A 19,179-nucleotide genomic window follows, 5' to 3' on the forward strand; every position below is an offset into this window, starting at 1 on the left:
TTTTCCCTGTAGGCACGTGGTCCGTCACTGCTGCTTCAATGACACCTGTAAATAGGTCAGCTGCCTCGTCGACCATCCCGTCTTCCAAGATGCTCCAGGGGAAGGAGTCGAGGGAAAGTCTTATCTCCTCCCACGGCGCTCGGTTCCACAGGTAGCGTTTGTTCTGGATGGAGGGGCGATGACCTCTTCTAGGGGGTGGGGGGATGAGAATTGAAACATCCAAACTGTCGTGGTCGGAGGTCAGGAGGTTCTTACGTGGCGTGATACTAATATCGTTTAGGGTGGACAGAACATAATCCAGGTTGCTGTACTTCCTGGTGTTGAACAAATTATGTTGTTTCAGGTTTAAACCACAGATGAAAGTTTCAATAAACCATGCGTCGTTCGTACACTTCCCTGTTCCATTCACAGGGTCTTGACAGTCAATTGAGAGGTTGAAGTCGCCGAAAAGCGCAACGTCTCCCAGGGCAACTGCCGCAAGTAAAGAATCTCGACATTCTTCGAGGAGGAACAAAGGACTGTTTTTATGTGGCCTATAGCAAGAGCCAAGGATAAGCTTCTTGGCACCGGTCACTGAAACTTCCACCCACAGTAGTTCACAGTTCCGTTCTAAGTCGTGGCCTACTATGCTTGGCCATTTTGACTTAACACAGATCATAACGCCACCACCACGAGTCGCACGATCGTTCCGATATATGGTGAAATGGCTTGTTAATGGCAGCTCACTGTCACAAACGTTTTTTTTCAACCACATTTCAGTAAAAATTAGGCAGTCATATGCCATGAGTTCACACGCAAAAATTGCACAGTCGCCAAGCTTATTCTTAATGGTAATGCACAGATAAATTTGCCACCGTTTTCACAGGCCCCGGATTCACATGTATGTCCCCGCAAATCAAGGCCATGCACAGGAGGTGAAATTACCGGACCGGGGTTCCCTTACCTGCCGAGCGTTGTTCCCTGCTGCTGGGCCAAGCCATGGCGGAGACACGCTCACGTGTCGCCGCGAGTGCCGGGAAAGAAAATCTCCTCTGAGCACATCTACACCGCAATAGTTCATCAGAATCCTTTGACACAGCGGAAGGAATGCTACACTGAAGTCACGAGTACACCATGATTAAACACACGCCGAGAAAAACCACTGAAAAATCTCGAAACACAGGACGACGATCAGCACCACTACTACAACTTGCCGCCATCTTGGAGAGATGAGAGAAAAAGTAGAGAAACAGAGAAACAAAGAGAGGATGAATAACAGAAAGATAGCAAGTCTGAAAAATGTGAGAAGAGAAATTGTAAAACGGAGGAAGCAACAAAGAAAGAGAAGTGAAACGAGAAGAGGTCTTAGAAATATAAATATATAGGGAAATTGATGGAGAAAGAAAGAAAAGAAGTAAATGAAAAGTAAAACGTGAGAATATAAATAGAAAACAGAAAAAAGAATCAATGAGAGATAGAAGGAGAATGGAAGCTTAAAGGAATTTGAACTAAATATGTTGACCAAGGCAGAAATTTCTTTTATTTTAAAACATAAACTAAACGTAACGTTTCAACCTTCTAGTACAGAGTCTGAAGTTCTTAGCAACTGAAAGTGATATTTACCTGTTACAGATTGTACTCCACATATTGTCCGTGTTGGGCAATGCACGTGTGCAGATGCTTCTCCCAAAGTCTGTGGACACCGAGCAAGGTATCTGGTGAAATTTGCTCAAAGGCAGCCATGATACGTTGTTCCAGATGACGAAGATCACGAATTTTCACATCATACATCATAGCCTTAATGTGTCTCCAAAGGTAGAAGTCCATTGGCGTTAGGTCTGGTGATCGGGCAGGCCATTCAACGGGCCACGCCGATCAATCCATGCCCCAGGAAATTATTCATCCAGGTACTGACTCACCTGGACGCCATAATAGGGAGGCGCACCATCTTGTTCAAAAAACCTGGGAAATGTACCATCTCCGACATAAGAGTTGGCAGTATCTCTTCCTGTAGCAACCCCAGGTATCGTTCCGCATTTAAATTTCCTTGAATGAAAATAGGATCGATTATCCGTGTTCCCCATATGCCTACCCACACCATAATCTTCCCTGCACCGGTCATTTTGGAGGGATCTGTCAATGTGGGGTAGTCCGGCGACCAATAGCGCATGTTTTGCCTATTCACCTCCCCATTTACGTAGAAGTTCGCTTCATCGGAATGGAGTATCTGCATAGCGACGTTTGGATTTAGCCGTACTTGCGCGATAGCCCATTAACAAAACTGCACGCTGCGATCTGGGTCGTCCTCGAAGAGGTGTTGCTGCATTTGCACCTAATACGGATGCCACTTGTGCCTCTGTAGCACCCGGTACACTGAACTGCGACTCATAGCACATTGTTTGCTATGCGACGTGTGCTTCGCTGCGGTGAGTCGAGAGGGAGGCCAACACTGCCGCAGCTTGTGCTTCATCCGTGACTGTCCGCGGTCGTCCACTACACGGTCTGGCCAAGACCGTGTCCGTATCCTCGAATTTGGTTAATGACTGTGCCACTTCAACATATGACACAGGGTGACGTTCTGGATGACGCAGGTTGAAATCGGCAGCCACTTCACGGGCACTTCTCCCATCCCACAGTTTGACGATCTGGATGCGTTCCTCAGTTGTTAACGGCATGGATCAGCACCTGCAACAAACAGGTGAACATCACTTTCAGTTGCCAATAACATTTCACCAAATGCAGTTACATGAAATCTGATTTCAGATTTGACATCCTGACGAAATTCTAGAATATGGTCATGTATCACATGACCCACCTATTATTTTAAATAAAAAAAGTTGAATTCATTACGGCGAAACCAAGATAATGGCCGTCCGCGTGACATACTCCAAAAGGTGTCCCTCTAGGCCTGTTATGTATCGCACATATCAAATTCCATGAAAATACATCACTGCGGATTTTACAAGGGGTGGTAAGGGACTTCTGATACACCCTGTACATATCACCACAGTATTTACATAATTAGTTTTTCTATTTTTGGCAAAATAATTTTTGTGATGAAATGTGTTCATTTTGCCGTCCGTTGTCACTTTTTCCATTCAGGTCATCTTATTAAAGTTGGCAAGCCTACTTTACCTTTAAATACTATTGACGGTCTCTCAGACCCCTCTGAATTTATCTATCTTTATTTCTCAGAACTTCAAGCACAAATGGACCCTTCTCCATTCTTTCAATTGTGGTGTTGGGTACACGCCGTCAAGCTTGACGCCCAATGAGACGCGTCGAAACACGGAAATATCCGGCAACAGGACTTCTATTGTCTGCTGCTATTGAAATCAAATGCTGTATCTCACTACAGGAAAACGTGCGGTGCCGAAGCACGGAATTTCCGGCTAGAAGTCTGCAGGTTGTCTTGAAGGTTATCGCCCACTGAGACGCCGGAAGCGAAACTGTTCCGTTCTGTTGCCACGCTTCCTGCGTCTCAGTGGGCGTCAAGTTTAAGGAGCTCTTGCCTTCGTTTTTTCACATCTTGAATTCTATTTTCGACGAGCGTTCTGACAGACACACCATACTAGTTACACGTGTTTTACGTTTCGTTGTGCTTAAAATGGCTAATTACCGATTTTCAATTTCAGTAAAATATTACGTACATACTGATTTGAACTCCTGATGTTGTAATAGCATATTAATGTAGAAATTTTGAGAATTTGGAATTTCGAAATTGCAGTTGTGAATTACTTTCTTTCTCCTTGCACACATTACGTTACGTTTGATTAACTAATGAATAATAATTGGTTTGATAGATTTTGTATATTTTACCTCTCATTTCTGCCACTTGTAACTATTTGCGAAGATAGGGATGAGTGATGAAATTGATGAATGGACACTCACAAATACCCATGTTCAGTCCGGGATTCGATCCAGAGAACCCTGGCATTGTAGCGCGATGTGCGAACCAAAATAATAATTGGAAATTTTATTTTTCTATAACCGTATCAATTCACGTTAAACGCATCATATATTGAAAATAGCATAACAGCTAGATCACATTTCAATATGAAAATAGCGGTCTTACATATCCCAATGAGATATGTATTTTAGGAGATGGAATCAAGTAAAATGAACACACTTTGTTGCACCTTTTTGCACCTTTTAGTGAGATTAACGCATACACTATGTTGCCATTCGTCACCGGACACCCCATACCAGTACGTTAATCCGGTCGCAGCACCACATCAGTATCATGTAGGGCCACCTATAGCCGCAATGATGTCCGCAACCTTTCGAAGAAGACTTTCCACCAATTTGCGATACGTGTCGACGGGAATCTTGCCCCATTCCTCCTGCAAAGCGGCAAACAGCTCAATGGTGTTTTTTGGGCAGCATGGCCTGGCTCTCAAGCGGTGCTCCAACTCGTCCCAAAGGTGTTCAATGGGGTTGATATCTGGACTTTGGGCTGGCCAATCAAGTTTTTGCACACCCATGTCATCGAACCACGTGTTGATAATGCCTGCCGTATGACATGGAGCATTGTCGTGCTGAAACAGGTATGGGCCAATACCGAATTGTTCCCACAATGTCGGTAGCGCAGAATTGTCCAGAACTCTTTGGTACGCATCGGCATTCATGTTTTCCCGAACTAAAACGAGAGGGCAAAGACCATACCACGAAAGCAGGACCACACCATGATGCCACCTCCACCGAATTTCACTGTGGGTACGATACAGTCCTGTAAACAGCGTTCACCGGGCATACTCCACACCCACACATGTCCATCAGATCGCCACATCTGGTAGTGTGATTCATCACACCATAGGAGGGATTTCCATTGTTCAAGAGTCCAATGGCGGCGTTCCTTGCACCACTATAACCGACGGGCCGCATTGCGGGCTTTGATATGCAGCTTGTGAACTGCTGCGCGACAATGAAAACCAAGTGCGACGATCTCTCGGCGGACAGTACGATCACTTACAGCACTACTGGAAGCCGATCAAACTCCTGTGCCACCATCTGTAACGACGCCTTCCGGTTTGACTTCACCACATGTTTCACGTCGGCATGGCATGACCTCCTCTCGCTTCCACTTCATGATAACATCACTCACTGTCGACAGGGGTATCTGAAATTTGTTGGAAATCTCACGGGTCGAATGCCCAAAACTGTGGGCTCCAATGATCATCCCTTTTTCTGCCTCACTCAGTTCTCATCGTCTGTCTATATTGACTGCTGTAGCTGGTATGAGTGTATTCTCAACCGGCAATGCCTTCTATAGGTTGTATGATGTGTACAGACGATCCCAAGCACTTTTTGAGAGGTGTCCGGTGACGAATGGCAACATAGTGTATATCCACTTTTTACCTCCCTCTTTGATGCTGAAACATCTTTTTCCTTCCTTGTCATTAATGTTTTGCTAAAAGATTGGACATAAAAAAAATGAATTTTACTCTTTTTGAGCAGCTACGTACAATAAATCCTATAGTCTCATTTTCTAGAGCAGAACGACCCCAAAAGTTCCTAAGATAATGTAGTTTCTCCACACATAAGGATCTCCTGTGCTCAAAGCGTCAGCGACGTACGTACATTCAAAACAACACAGAAATATTGAGGGTAATCTAGTATAACAAGTTTTATTAAAACCAGTAAATGCCACACTTACTTACTAAATACTGGTTACTTTATGTAATTATTATTAATTATGTAATTTCTACATGTGTTGAATAAATAATGTTAATGTAACTAGTTTAGACCGGAGTATAGAAATTTTATCAGCACCTTTTTGAAAACCTTTTCAGATCATTTATTCCTTTTCCCGACGATAATTTTGCACATTAAAATCCTGTCCCTAGTGATTATCGACTTCCATAGTACAGGGTGGTCCATATGTCTTGTTACTCCCCAGAATCAATATCTTGTTATTTCTAATTCAGTGTTTCTTTTGCAGAGATGGCTGACACAAGCTCCTACAATGTAGAAGAGCGCCTTGTTGTCAGTGTTTGGGCCCATGAACGTCCACATACCGGCAAGACCATGGAGGATGTGCGACGAGATTTCACAAGACGATTAAAAAAAAAAAAAAAAAATGCATCACCAAAAGTGACAATACTGCGTTGGGAAGAAGTCACTGCTCAAACGGTCTGTTGAACTTGGAATCCCGAAAACAACATTATTACGACACATGAAGAAGGATCTTGGATTGAAATCCTTTAAACCAGCAAGCGTCAACGAGCTCAGTGATGATGACATGCGTAGACGACATGCAGCATGTGGAAGAATGTTGGAGGTATTTCCGACACTCCCGCAGCGGGCTGACCTTTTCTTCTCCGATGAATGCGCAATATATCGAAGTGCACGTGCAAGGAATGTGTATTTCTGGTCCAAGGAAAATCCGCATTATTACGATGAGCAGGAAAACAACCCCCCACATGTGATGCTCTGGGTCGCTATGTCCGCTAAACACTTGATAGGTCCCTATTTCTTCGATGGCGTAGTCAATCAACACTCCTATTCCGTCATATTACGGCCATTTTTTGTTCCACAGCTCCAAAGAATGAATATCCTGGGACGTTCCTGGTTTCAACATGATTTAGCACTGCCCCATTATGCCATCGCTGTCAGGGAATATTTAAGTGAAGTGTTTCCCAATAGGTGGATAGGACGCGGATCGGTACATCATCCGGCGCCTCTGGATTGGCCTCCCAGAAGCCCTGATATCTCGTCTTGTGACAATGCCCTCTGGGGCAATATTAAGGAAAAGGTATCACAACAACGATACCAAACAACAGAACAATTAAAGGACGCTATTAGGGCAGCCTTTCAGACAACAATCACGAAAAATTTGCTTCGTAAAATCTCGCACAGGTCATGGCGCCGTGTCATTTTGTGCCATGAAAATAACGGTGGTCATACTGACCTTTTGGATGCGTGAACAACATCCTGGTTGACGCTGAATCCATACGTCTTACAAATTTTTATATTGTTATTATCATAATATACAATTATGTAAAATTGTTGGCGTCACACGACATATGGAATGAATGGCTACCTTACACTTCATTATATTATATTGTATTATTATAAAGTTGTATTATTATCAAGTTATGTAAAATTATGGGGTAACAAGACATATGGACCACCCTGTACTTAAAGCTTAAGAAGTGCTATCCCGTGAGGTGTCAAAATATCATACAACAGCTGTGTTGTATGGGATCATGCCCCCCCCCCCCCCCCAGAACCCTGAAATATATTTAAATGTGAACCTATTAAAAACTACGAAAATAACATCTTCGATTTTTCAAATTTGTAAAAATTTCAATCTTGTTCTTCATAAATGAATGTTTTTCTTGTGTAGATTGATTGATTGACTGAGTTGGTGTTTTAAGTCCACTTTATGCACAGTAAGGCTAATCGGGACTGGACCTAAAGTTTGAAGTGGGATCCGAACAACTAGCCTCTGCCGGGTATGTTTCTTGTATAGAAGTCTCAAGTCTAGATAGTTTTAGTCTTATAATTATTAATACAAGACTACCAGACGCCTGATTCTCCGATTTAGTCAGGACAGTGCGTTACTTTTAATCCCTGTCCCGATGTTTTCGAACTGCAGTCGTGTTGCTAAAATGTCTCTTGATTATTTTTTTAACTCACAAGTAGACATGTTCTTTATTGTACTAATAATTGCTAATACGTAACTTTTAATTTATAAATATATTGTATTCTAAACATAGAATAATCATTACTTTTCAATGGCGCTTGCATACGAAAATTGAAGAAAATTTGAAAACATTGTTAATTTGCGGAACACAGAACTTTTTGAACTATCTCGTAATCTCTCTCTCTCTCTCTCTCTCTCTCTCTCTCTCCTTCTCTCTCTCTGTCTATATATATATATATATAAGGCCTCACTTTATAATGATGGGGTTCCGGGTTCGATACCCGGTGGCATATTTACAAACCCTATAGTACTGCAGAACCTCCAGCGATATTTGGCTTCTGATTGGCTGCCATTCTGGAAGTTAATGCAGCGTTCCTTCAAGGTAACGCTAGATGGCAGGGTTCAAATTAACAGAGTAGTTTTCAAATATCCATTGCAACAAGATAAGAAACCCATTTATACTAAGGTTGATATTTTATCACAATTATTTAAATCAATGTTTTAGAAGACAGAAATCAGAACTCATCTTGAAGTGAATGATTTTTCTATTTAAAGTCACATCAGTGCAAACATTGTAACTACCAATGACAATTGAGAAAATTATGTATGTTCAACATATATAATTTTAAACATTATATTTATTATATAAACGTACATTTATTAACATAATTTCAACAAACTGATTACAAACTTTATTACTAAATAATCACGAGTCTTATTTTTCCATACGAAGAAACAAGGAACAATGGACATGGAACATAAACACTTCCGGTGCACACAGCCAAAAAGAAAACTTTATATAACTCTGGTTCTGCAGCACTATCGGGTTTGTAAATACGCTACCCTGTGGAGGCACATGGCACAGTGGTTCGAATCCCACTTTAAACTGTAGGTCAAGTCCTGATTACTCTTTCTGTGCATAAAGTGGACTTAAAGCAAAAAATCAATCAATATATATATATACAGGGTGACTGGTAATTAGATGTATTCCCTGAAAGGGGTTAAAGTAGAGACAATTTGCAATCAATTTGACCATATGATACCCCGTCCGAAAATTAGTAGTTTTAGAGATAATCGAATTTCTTTTGTTTCTTTAAAAAAATACAATTTTCCATATAAAAGGATGAACTGAGAAAAAACTGCTCATTGTATGGAACATATTTCAGCATTTTCTGATAGCTAACAAATAAGTGGTTCATTGAAAAAAAGTTTTTCCCAAATTACAATCACATGTAAGTAACGGGTGAGTCTAAACTTACAAGTGATGATAAAAAAATGCACTCTTGGTTTACTTGGCAACGTATTAATAACAAAAAAGGTATAACACGAAGCGTACAGATTACTTAAATTACTTCCTTGTGTCATCACCTATCCAACAAGGTATATATGTTGCTAACTTTCACATTTGTGTACAAGAAATAATACTTTGTTCATCTTCATGTGAATGGAATCAATGAACAATACAATTAAAGAACATTACACGTCTTGCTCAAAGTGGACACCTCCGTTACGAATGCAGGCACACAGGTTCTTACGGACATTTGGTCTCCTAACTCGTAATGTGAAGGTGTCCTTGATTTGTTGACCAGCTGTTAAGATCCTCTCCCTGAGCTCTTCTTGCGAGTTTACCAGTCTGTTGTAAACTAAGTCTTTCACGTGGCTCCAAATGTAAAAGTCGCAAGGCGTCAAATCGATGGGGGGGATCGAGCTGGGCAGTCATCATGCTGATAAATCATGTCACGTCTTGTAGCTAGAGGTGCATCGTCCAACAACATTGCCAACCCATTCCTCAAAAAATATTCATATGTGATGCCATTTAAGATTTGGGGCAGGAAAAATGGCTCGATCAAATGATTGTTGGTGACGCCCATCCATACTTCTGCCTGGGCGTGCGGCAGTGTCTGGATGAAAATTATCCAAAGAAATGGATTAGCCGAGGCGGCCTGATTTCTGGCCGGCTCGATCCCCCGATTTAACGCCTTGCGACTTTTACATTTGGAGCCACATGAAAGACTTAGTTTACAAGACACCAGTAAACTCGCAAGGAGAACTCAGGGAGAGGATCTTAACAGCTGGTCAACACCTCAAGCACACCATCACATCACGAGTTACGTCCGTAAAAACCTGCGTGCCTGCATTCGTAACGGAGGTGCCCACTTTGAGCAAGCCGTGTAATGTTCTTTAATTGTATTGTTCATTGATTCCATTCACATGAAGATGAACAAAGTATTATTTCATGTACACAAATGTGAATGTTAGCAACATTTGTACCTTGTTGGATAGATGATGACACAAGGAAGTAATTTAAGTAATTTGTATGCTTCGTGTCATACCATTTTTGTTATTAATACGTTGCCAAGTAAACTACATAAGAGTGCATTTTTTTATCATCACTTGTAAGTTTAGACTCACCCGTTACTTCCATGTGATTGTTATTTGGGAAAAACTTTTTTTTTCGACGAACCACTTATTTGTTAGCTATCAGAAAATGCTGAAATATGTTCCATACAATGAGCAGTTTTTTCTCAATTCATCTTTTTATGTGGAAAATTGTCATTTTTTAAAGAAACAAAAGAAATTCGATTATCTCTAAAACTACTAATTTTCGGACGGGGTATCATATGGTCAAATTTATTGCAAATTGTCTGTACTTTAACCCCTTTCAGGGAATACATCTAATTACCAGTCACCCTGTGTGTGTGTGTGTGTGTATATATATATATATATATATATATATATATATATATATATATATATATATATATAATTTTGGTTCTGGCCCCTCCCTCAAGAAAATCCTGATCTGATACGGTCCTGGCTGTGTTAATATGCGACAAGCAATATAGACAAAACCTGCGAAACAAGCCGTAGTGAGGCCAGGATGAGGAAACAAATGGAAAAATCTCGGCTGTGATGCATGTTTATTTTAGGTTTTTTGTGAGCGGAAGTTCCCTCGTGAAAAGATAAAAAGTGCTTTATTCATCGCCAGGGACAACGAACCTCCTGGGACAGATTCGACCGTCAGCCGTACACAAAAAAACACCGAGACAGAGGGGATCGGGGTGAAATGTTGCAGTCTTTTTTTTTAAGGATGTTTCAGGTGAGGGACTCTATTCTGGAAAGAAGTTCGTACATTTTCCACGCATAATGGTTCGTTCGGAGACGCACACGTGTCTCGTAAAGTAACTCCTGGCGAAGTGTCGAACATGAAACATGTTTTCACTTGTTCCTCGTTCATTAAAGTGAAATCTGAGGCGTAAAATTTCGACAGCGTGTCATGACATGTCACTGAAAATGCGTTGTGAATAGGATAATTAATTTTTCACTTAAAAGGAAGCACCACTTTCAACTCTAACGATTTCTTTTCCGCTCCTACATAATTTATACTCAGTGACACTAATTTACAACCAGGTCAGAACTTACATATTCGTCAACGAAGAATGTACAGTCACAGACAATAAAAAGTGACACTAAGGTCTTCAAATGCTCACTTCCATGCAATGCGTTACGTTTATTGACAAAATTTCAAAATCAGTTGATTTGAACAGCAACTTTTCATTCGCAACTTATTCCACCGTCGTAGAGCTGTGCAACACCCACAACGATTTGTAGAGAAGCGAGAATTTCAGGATCTAGGCGTCCCATTTTTCATGCCGGTGACTGTACATTTTAATATTTCTCCATCACATGTACGGACTACTGTATTAAAGTAAGATATCTGTACAAGATATAAAAACAAGAGAAACATTTCAATCGTTAAGTTTCGCCAATACTGCGAAATACCATTCTATTAATATATTGATGAATTTATATTTTTGTGGATGTAAAGTGACGCCTGAGAATTGCGTGGACACAGGGTGTGTTTTTAACCTCCTTTGCCAGATTTTGTTTCATCTCTAATACAAGAGTGTATGTGAGGATGATGCAATACCAGACTGGTGCCAGTAGTGTGGCCTAAGTTGGGATCTCTTCGTTTCATCCTCTGTTATTTTCTTTCTCAAATTCTCTCTTTATCTCTTGGTTTGAATTTTTCTTTCATTTTCCTTCCTGTTTCTCTATTAATTTCTTACATTCTTGTTTTCCCCTTTCTTTCATTCTTCTTATATTCTTTTCCTATATACATCTTACTTACTTCTTTTTTTGATTCTCTTGCTTCCTCATTCTCTCTATATCTATCTCTCTATCTATATATATTTCGTTTCCTCTTATTCTGTCTCTCTCTTTTTGAAATTATATTTCTCTTACTCTTTCTTTCTTACTGATGTTTCGCTTGTTTTCATTTTGTCTACATCTGAATTTGTACTTAATTTTCCCATTCTCTTCCTTTCATTCTCAAATCTCTTGCTTCCTCTTGTTCTATCTCATCAATTGTATTTATATTTCTTTCCCCTTCTCTCCCTTTCCTTATATGTTTCCCTTTCGTCCTCTATCTCAAACCTTGCACTTATTTTTTTCAATTTTTCTTTGCTTCATCTTTCTCCATATATTTCTTTATACTTCTATCTAACTTTCTCTTTCTCCTGTTTTCCTTTCTCTTTCTCTATCCCTTGTTTTGTACTTGTCTTTCTCTTTCTTTTTATTTCTTACTTTGTGTCTTTCTCTTTTTCTATCTTTTTCCTTCTTCTCATTCTCTGTCACGTTTCAATTCACATGTTTTTATCTTTCTCTCGGCGATGAACATAACAATGTGTAGAAAAACGTTTTGTCTGGTCCTTTAAGAGATTATTTAACAGATCGATTGAAAGGCTGTGGATTCTGTCATTGAGAGTGTGTAGTCTAAGAGACTTTGTGAATAACTTATATGTACTATGAGTCGCAGGTTTATATTTTCCACATATCCATTCATTTGCTACCAATCAATACACAAAAGTTCTAAAAAATGTTTTTTTGAGTATTGTTTAAAGCACTAGACACTGGATAATGTCCAATAAATCTTGCATGACAATGTGGAACTATTGTTATTAAACTAACAAGGCTGTGCCGTCTGTACTTACAGTCAACATAGTTCTCTGTGACACTGGTGTTGGGTCCTGTCCATGTGTGTTCCTTATTCTCCTTTGAATAATTTCAGGGGTGTAAGGAGTAAGCCTCAAAAGACACAGAAATCTCAACTACACTTCCAAGTAGTACACCCTGGACTGCTTTTTACAGACTAACGATGCTATGGCGTCTGGACCCATGGCCAGCGTAATCCTCTATGTGAATTGTGTGTGGTCCATACGTGTTTGCGATGGTCCCTTCATCGATTTCATCTTTTCACCATTCATCTTCATCTTTGCAGTTCGCGAAAAGTGTCAGAAACGCGAAATAAAATAAATCTCATCATTCATTTCATCAATTGCACCAAATCACCATTCATGCTCGTCGTCGGGATTAGCCAAAAGTGACAGAAAACTGACGTAAATTGACCAAATCGATCAATCACGTAAATATTCTGAAATAGGTAAGACAAGAAAAAAAGGGGGAATTTTCGAGAGAAATCCCAAGGTTTGACATCTAAGTATGCGAAATGTTTATTAGAAAAGTTGCCCTGCAAGAACACATCGAAGCGTTTCTAATATAAATCCCCAATAAATATTTCCAAGAAGAAGTTTTCGTCTGATGCGTAAGACAAGCATGGTGTAACCGATTCCGACACGTGCCTTTATTCCTTTATGAAATACGGTTCCCGTCAGCCCTGCTCAATGTTCTCGTGGGCTGCGAAGATTTTATCTTTCCGTGAAGCTCCTGCTTAAGATGGAGAAGTGAACGCACGGCCGGAATATAAGCCAAACTTGTTCATTCTTCCTAAGTCTTTTGCGCCAGACACGAACTCAAGGAATTCCACGCTAATGCCAAAAGACTCGCTCCGACAACATCTTTCTCTAGATTCCCCAGTCGGGATACGATTACACTGGCTTATATGTGATTCAAGCGGCGTACCATTTCAAAGAATACTCACGGAGTCGAATTGGAGATCAGTTTAGTCGATTTATTGAGAGAAGACCGCTCTGTCTTCTAGTCCTTCCCTCAGTGTAATAAATCTACTATTCCACTGTTCTATCAGTAAACTTTCTGTCTACCTCCGTGGCGGAGTGGTTAGGAAAGCGTGCTACGAATCCAGGGATCCTCGGTTCGAATCCAGGTTTGGGCCTGTGTGTTCTTTGTGAGTGCACCTTCATCAATTTCATCATATCATCACATTCTCATCGTCGCGATTAGACAAAAGTAGCACAAACGGGAAATAAAATAGGAAATAAACACTCGATACGAGTTATAAAATTTTATTTTAGAAAATGTCATAAGATACCTCATATGTAGGCCTCGTAGTTCAAGCATTTAGAATATCGAAGTAGAAAAAAATAAGCTCACATATATTGTACCTACCTAATTTGAACATGGCCATAACATGATAACTTTTATCACATTATTTAGCAAATTATGTTATAATACCTGCAGCTCTGTTCAATAAACTTTCAACAGTATTTTAATTTAAAAGCGTGTCTTTTTAATTGGTTATGCATAATTAGCTTCAATCCCGGCGCCTCCAACACGTAACGTTCTCCTAGGAATGTGGGATCAAACCAAGAACCTTAACCATTATGGTGGGTGATGTAGCTTACTTAATCATTCATCCTCATTGGTGAGCATTCGCACCTGGCAGATAACTTGATGGTAATGGGCGAGGGGTTACTTCACACACTTAGAAATGGCACAACACAAGCATTTGGATTTATACTTTCAAGTCTAGATCAACATGACTTGAAATATGATAATACCTGTCTGTGTGATGATGAAGAAGTTCCCTGTAGAATATTCTTAGAATACGCCCGTACTGGCTTGCTTAATCTCCACAGTTGCTTCTCGTTCTAAGACTTAAGACAAAAGACCTCCTACTGCCCGTTGCTCTAACTTAATCCTTCGTCCAATCCTCTGTTATTGGCCCTGCCATTCCAGATGATCAGCACCTTAGCTTCAATAAACTAGGAAGATTGGTTAACTACTGACATGGCATTATATGAATACATGAGAGAACAACGGCCGGCGAGAGAGATTAAGAATTATGGTTTGCTATATTTCTCTATTTAGAGGAGATTAATACTCTTTATGTCGATATCGGAAACAAGGCAACACTTTGATATAATAGCTGCGGAAACTCTTGTATACATGTTTATTTTAACTCAACAAACAGGAATGAAAATAAAATTAATATAAATTATACTATTTTCAGTCGGATTGAATGTTCATACTTCCTGTGCATTTTCCGTAAAAAATGAGATTACTTGAATTGTAAACACTTTCCGTAACTTCAGGGTGATGTCAGCGATAAATGTTATGATCGTCAAGGTGGATAACAATCATGATTTTTAAAAGAAATATTTTTTCATGATTTTTTATTGAAATCGGATATTTAAAATTAAAATAGTTTTTTAGATGTTTTTAATACCACTCTTAAAACTACTTGTATGGTTTCTGGTACCATACATATATACAGATATATGTTCTTTTATAGAAAGGCTTTTCCTAGTAAACGACCCTGTAAAATATTTAAACAGTTTGATTAAATCAAATTAAAAAATACATGTAAATATACATTTTTCCGTTTCTGACACTGTATACATGAACCTACTACGGTAATGTTTGTTGAGTGTGTTAATGAAACTATAAAATTTTCAGTAACTTAACTCCAGTAAAAACAAAACATGCTGGATGTACTCCATAATTGTATCCTAAAATATTTTTATAGTCTCTGTAGCTGAATTTCGGCAATTTTTTAATGATAGTTTGCAGAATATCTAACTACTAACTAACTCTCTAGCCTTCTTAAACCCGAAGGTTCATGGCTGCAGCAACACAGGCCTTCCATCTGTCCCTATCTTGAGCAAGTTCTATATACTCTTCTCCATCCCTACCGATTTCCCTTAGGTCCATCTCAACGTTGTCCCTCCATCCTCGTCTTGGCCTTCCTACAGGTCTCTTACCATCAGGTTTCCCAACATGAATCCTGTAAACTCCTCTTTCCTCTCCCATTCGTGCCACATGACCTGCCCACCTAAGTCTTCTTGATTTAATTATTGTAATAATATCTGGACATGAATACAAATTATGTAGTTCTAAATTATGTAACCTTCTCCACTCACCTGTCTCCTCATCCCTTTTAGGTCCAAAGATTTTCCTAAGGATCTTATTTTCAAATACTCTCAATTTGTGTTCCTCTTTCAATGTAAGGGACCAAGTTTCACATCCATATAATACTACAGGTAAAATTACGGTTTTGTATATTTTAACTTTTAGTTTCTTAGATATTAAACGAGAAGACAAAAGTTTATGAAGAGAGAAGTAACATGTATTTCCTGAATTAAGCCTACTTTTTATTTCCTCTTTAATATAATTTTCATTTGTTACTATTACTCCTAAGTATTTGAATTTGGAAACTGATTCAAACGAGTTGTTATCAATAATTAGATTTTGATTATTACCTAACACTTGGTTTCGGCCTGTAAGCATATATTTAGTTTTCTCTTTGTTAACTTCCAAACCTATCTCTTTAGCAGTTTTGAAAAATATTTTAGCATTATTCTTAATTGTAATCACATCATCCCCTAGTAAGTCTACATCATCTGTATATGGTAACAACTGAGTCACACCATTTAATTTTAGTCCTTCTTTAGTTTCTTTTACCTTCCTTACAGCATATTCTAAGGCAAAATTAAAGAGCAATGGAGATAATGCATCTCCTTGTTTTAACCCATCATGAATTGTAAATTTGTCAGACATATTAATACCCACACGAATTTTACTTTCTGTTTCACTGGTGCATATTTTTATCATACTAACAAGCTTCTTAGGCAAACTCTACTAATATATTATATAATTTATCTCTTATCTGCAGAATATCAGCTGACATTTTTATTTGCAGTTTAATGATAGTCACGCCATTTACGGTTTAACATAATTAGTATTTTTATTATAATTCTGCACAAAATGTTTGCTATTTTTGTCCCATATAAATTATTGAAGTTTAAATCAAGAGAATTTAAGCGTGTTTACAGTTTACATATTACATTTCCTTTGGTATGAACTTCACCCCATCAATACTTATATTTTGTTAGCTTTCTATTCCCTTGTTACAGCCTAATAAAAACCATTAAATTATTATAAGATTAATGTACTTGGACAAAAAATTATTCTGATATGTAGAAAATAATTATGTACAATATTCTATAAATTATTATTCAAAAAAATAACCTGATTAAAATCTTGATTTAAATGTCGATTTAAATCAACCTGATTTAAATCATTCCACCTTGCTGATGGTTCACCGTAAGTTTATTCTACAATATTATCAGCGTAAGAGAAATATAAAAACCTTGAATCCAGCTTCTAAATAACTAAATACTGTATACTTGAAGATAAATAATTTAAATACATTGTATAAATATTGTAAAACATTTATTGATATTCTGAGAGTGCAGGATGATAAATAAATGGAAATAAATTTATTTATACGATGTGTAAGTGTGTAACAATTGATATTCAAGTAACTACGCTCTTATGATACTGCCAGTGGAAGGGGTTGCATGAAAACAAATGAAAGACGATGAACTGTAAGACGTTACTTTTGCAGTGTTTAAGCTGTCGTTTCTTGTTTCTGCTCACTAGCTTAGACAAGAATATTTTTCAGAGATGGGCTGGAATTGCATATTGTTCTAGGGGGCCAGGATACACAATGAAATATTTAGTAATTACTATTTTAAGCTACGTTTTAAAAGATGTTGAAAAACAAAAATGGCATTTTGGGGTCATTTTAAAGAGAGTTTTCATTTGATAGGCCCTTGCACGATTTCATGAAATGAAATATGTTGAAAATACATAATTTGAAAATGTTTAAAGTTGACGATATTTCATAAAATTTGTTTATAAATTAAATCTTCAAATGCACATAACTTTATGAAGTAAACGTGTATTCACCAGTCGTGAAATTATTCATTTCACTCAATATGCTAGGCTGTAGGTAACTAACTAATGGCGGTGTATTTAATATTTTATTTTCTCGATGTGTAAAGATTTGTTAACTTAAACGAACATGTTAGTTCACTTTGCATACTTTACAAAACTTTAAGAATCCCTAGGGACAAGTGTAGGGATTCTTAACACTACTACAACTTTAACTACAGACATAAAGTGATATTCCACATTCAAATTTAATCCACATTAAGTGCCAAGCTCCAGTCCTTGTGATCGTGCTATCTGGATGTATTCAACGCTTTAGGAATATTAAACGTTGCAGTAAAATTTATTCAGTGGGTAGGCTTTTCCTTAACACCTACCTTGAAGAGATGTTTCAGTGGAGTCTTCATGTTCCCGGCTACAGGATGTGAAGGGAAGAGCTGTTGGGAACGTAACACATTTACCACTATCGCATTCACCGAGTTTGCTACTGTTTTTACTTGAAAAGTTTGATTTTCTCAAAATTTACGAGGGTGCTGTAACCCAACAGCTTCCCCTCTCCGTACCCCAGTGATTCTGCAGTTATGTTTTTACGGTGGAACTGCTGTAACTTTATGATGTCATCACTGCCGGTGCTTTCATAGTAAAATTAAAGCAAATATTTGTAGTGCAATGATGAGGAGGCAAAGTCATAAACAACTAAAGGACCGAGAAGACATACTATATAATACATCAAAAACATACATTTTTTTATTACTGGAGGGGAGCATATATCCTCCGTCCTCCTACATGCAACTCTCATGCTTTAATTTCTGTGAGAAATGTTGAGGTTAGAGTTGAAAACGTATGTTTAGTCTGAGCGAGGCAATTTGTTTTTGCATACTCTCTACTGCTTAGTGTAAGAGATGTTCTGTCTGAAAGTACATATCTCCTATGTTTGCATTTCTTCTTCCTTTTTCTGCCAATGAGCGAATCTTCATGATATATTTCAGCACACAGAACGAGAAGCTGAAAAAATTAAGAATCAAAAGAGGACCATTTACATCTCTCGTGTAATTAGAAAAAGACCTAGAATTAGTGGTGACACTATTTTTTCTATTTTTTTATTTTTTGTTTCTTTTTGTTTAACGCAGGCACGAGAGAATGCATTGGGCTTTTGAAACCTGTCGGCATGATACAGTATATACTTGTATAAAGTGTCCTCATTGGGCGAAGTATCTTATATGACATTTGAGACTGTTCCACTGAAGTCCTGAATTAACTATTTGCTTTGTTCTTTAAAAGTTTTGGGCACAGTATAGAGTTCTTCAAGTTATCTGATGCTTAAAGGTTAAGAGACGTTTATCGACTCGATTTCACCTTCACAGTATAAACGTAGAAACGCGACATTTCTACTATATTCTGTCTGGATCAATCTTTCTCCGTGATTCTCTCTCTCTCTCTCTCTCTCTCTCTCTCTGTATGTTTTTCTCTGTGTGTTTATGCCTCTATATTCCTCTCTATCTGTCTTCCATATCTGTGACTCTCTGTCTATCTATGTCTCATTCAATGTGTATTAGGGTGTTTCATTTTTCCAAAGATGTGATGTTCATATGCCTTTGCTTACACCCCGAGTCTCAGTG

Source organism: Lepisma saccharinum, chromosome 27, assembly GCF_977018435.1.
Source record: "Lepisma saccharinum chromosome 27, izLepSacc3.1, whole genome shotgun sequence".
Classification (NCBI taxonomy): Eukaryota; Metazoa; Arthropoda; class Insecta; order Zygentoma; family Lepismatidae; genus Lepisma; species Lepisma saccharinum.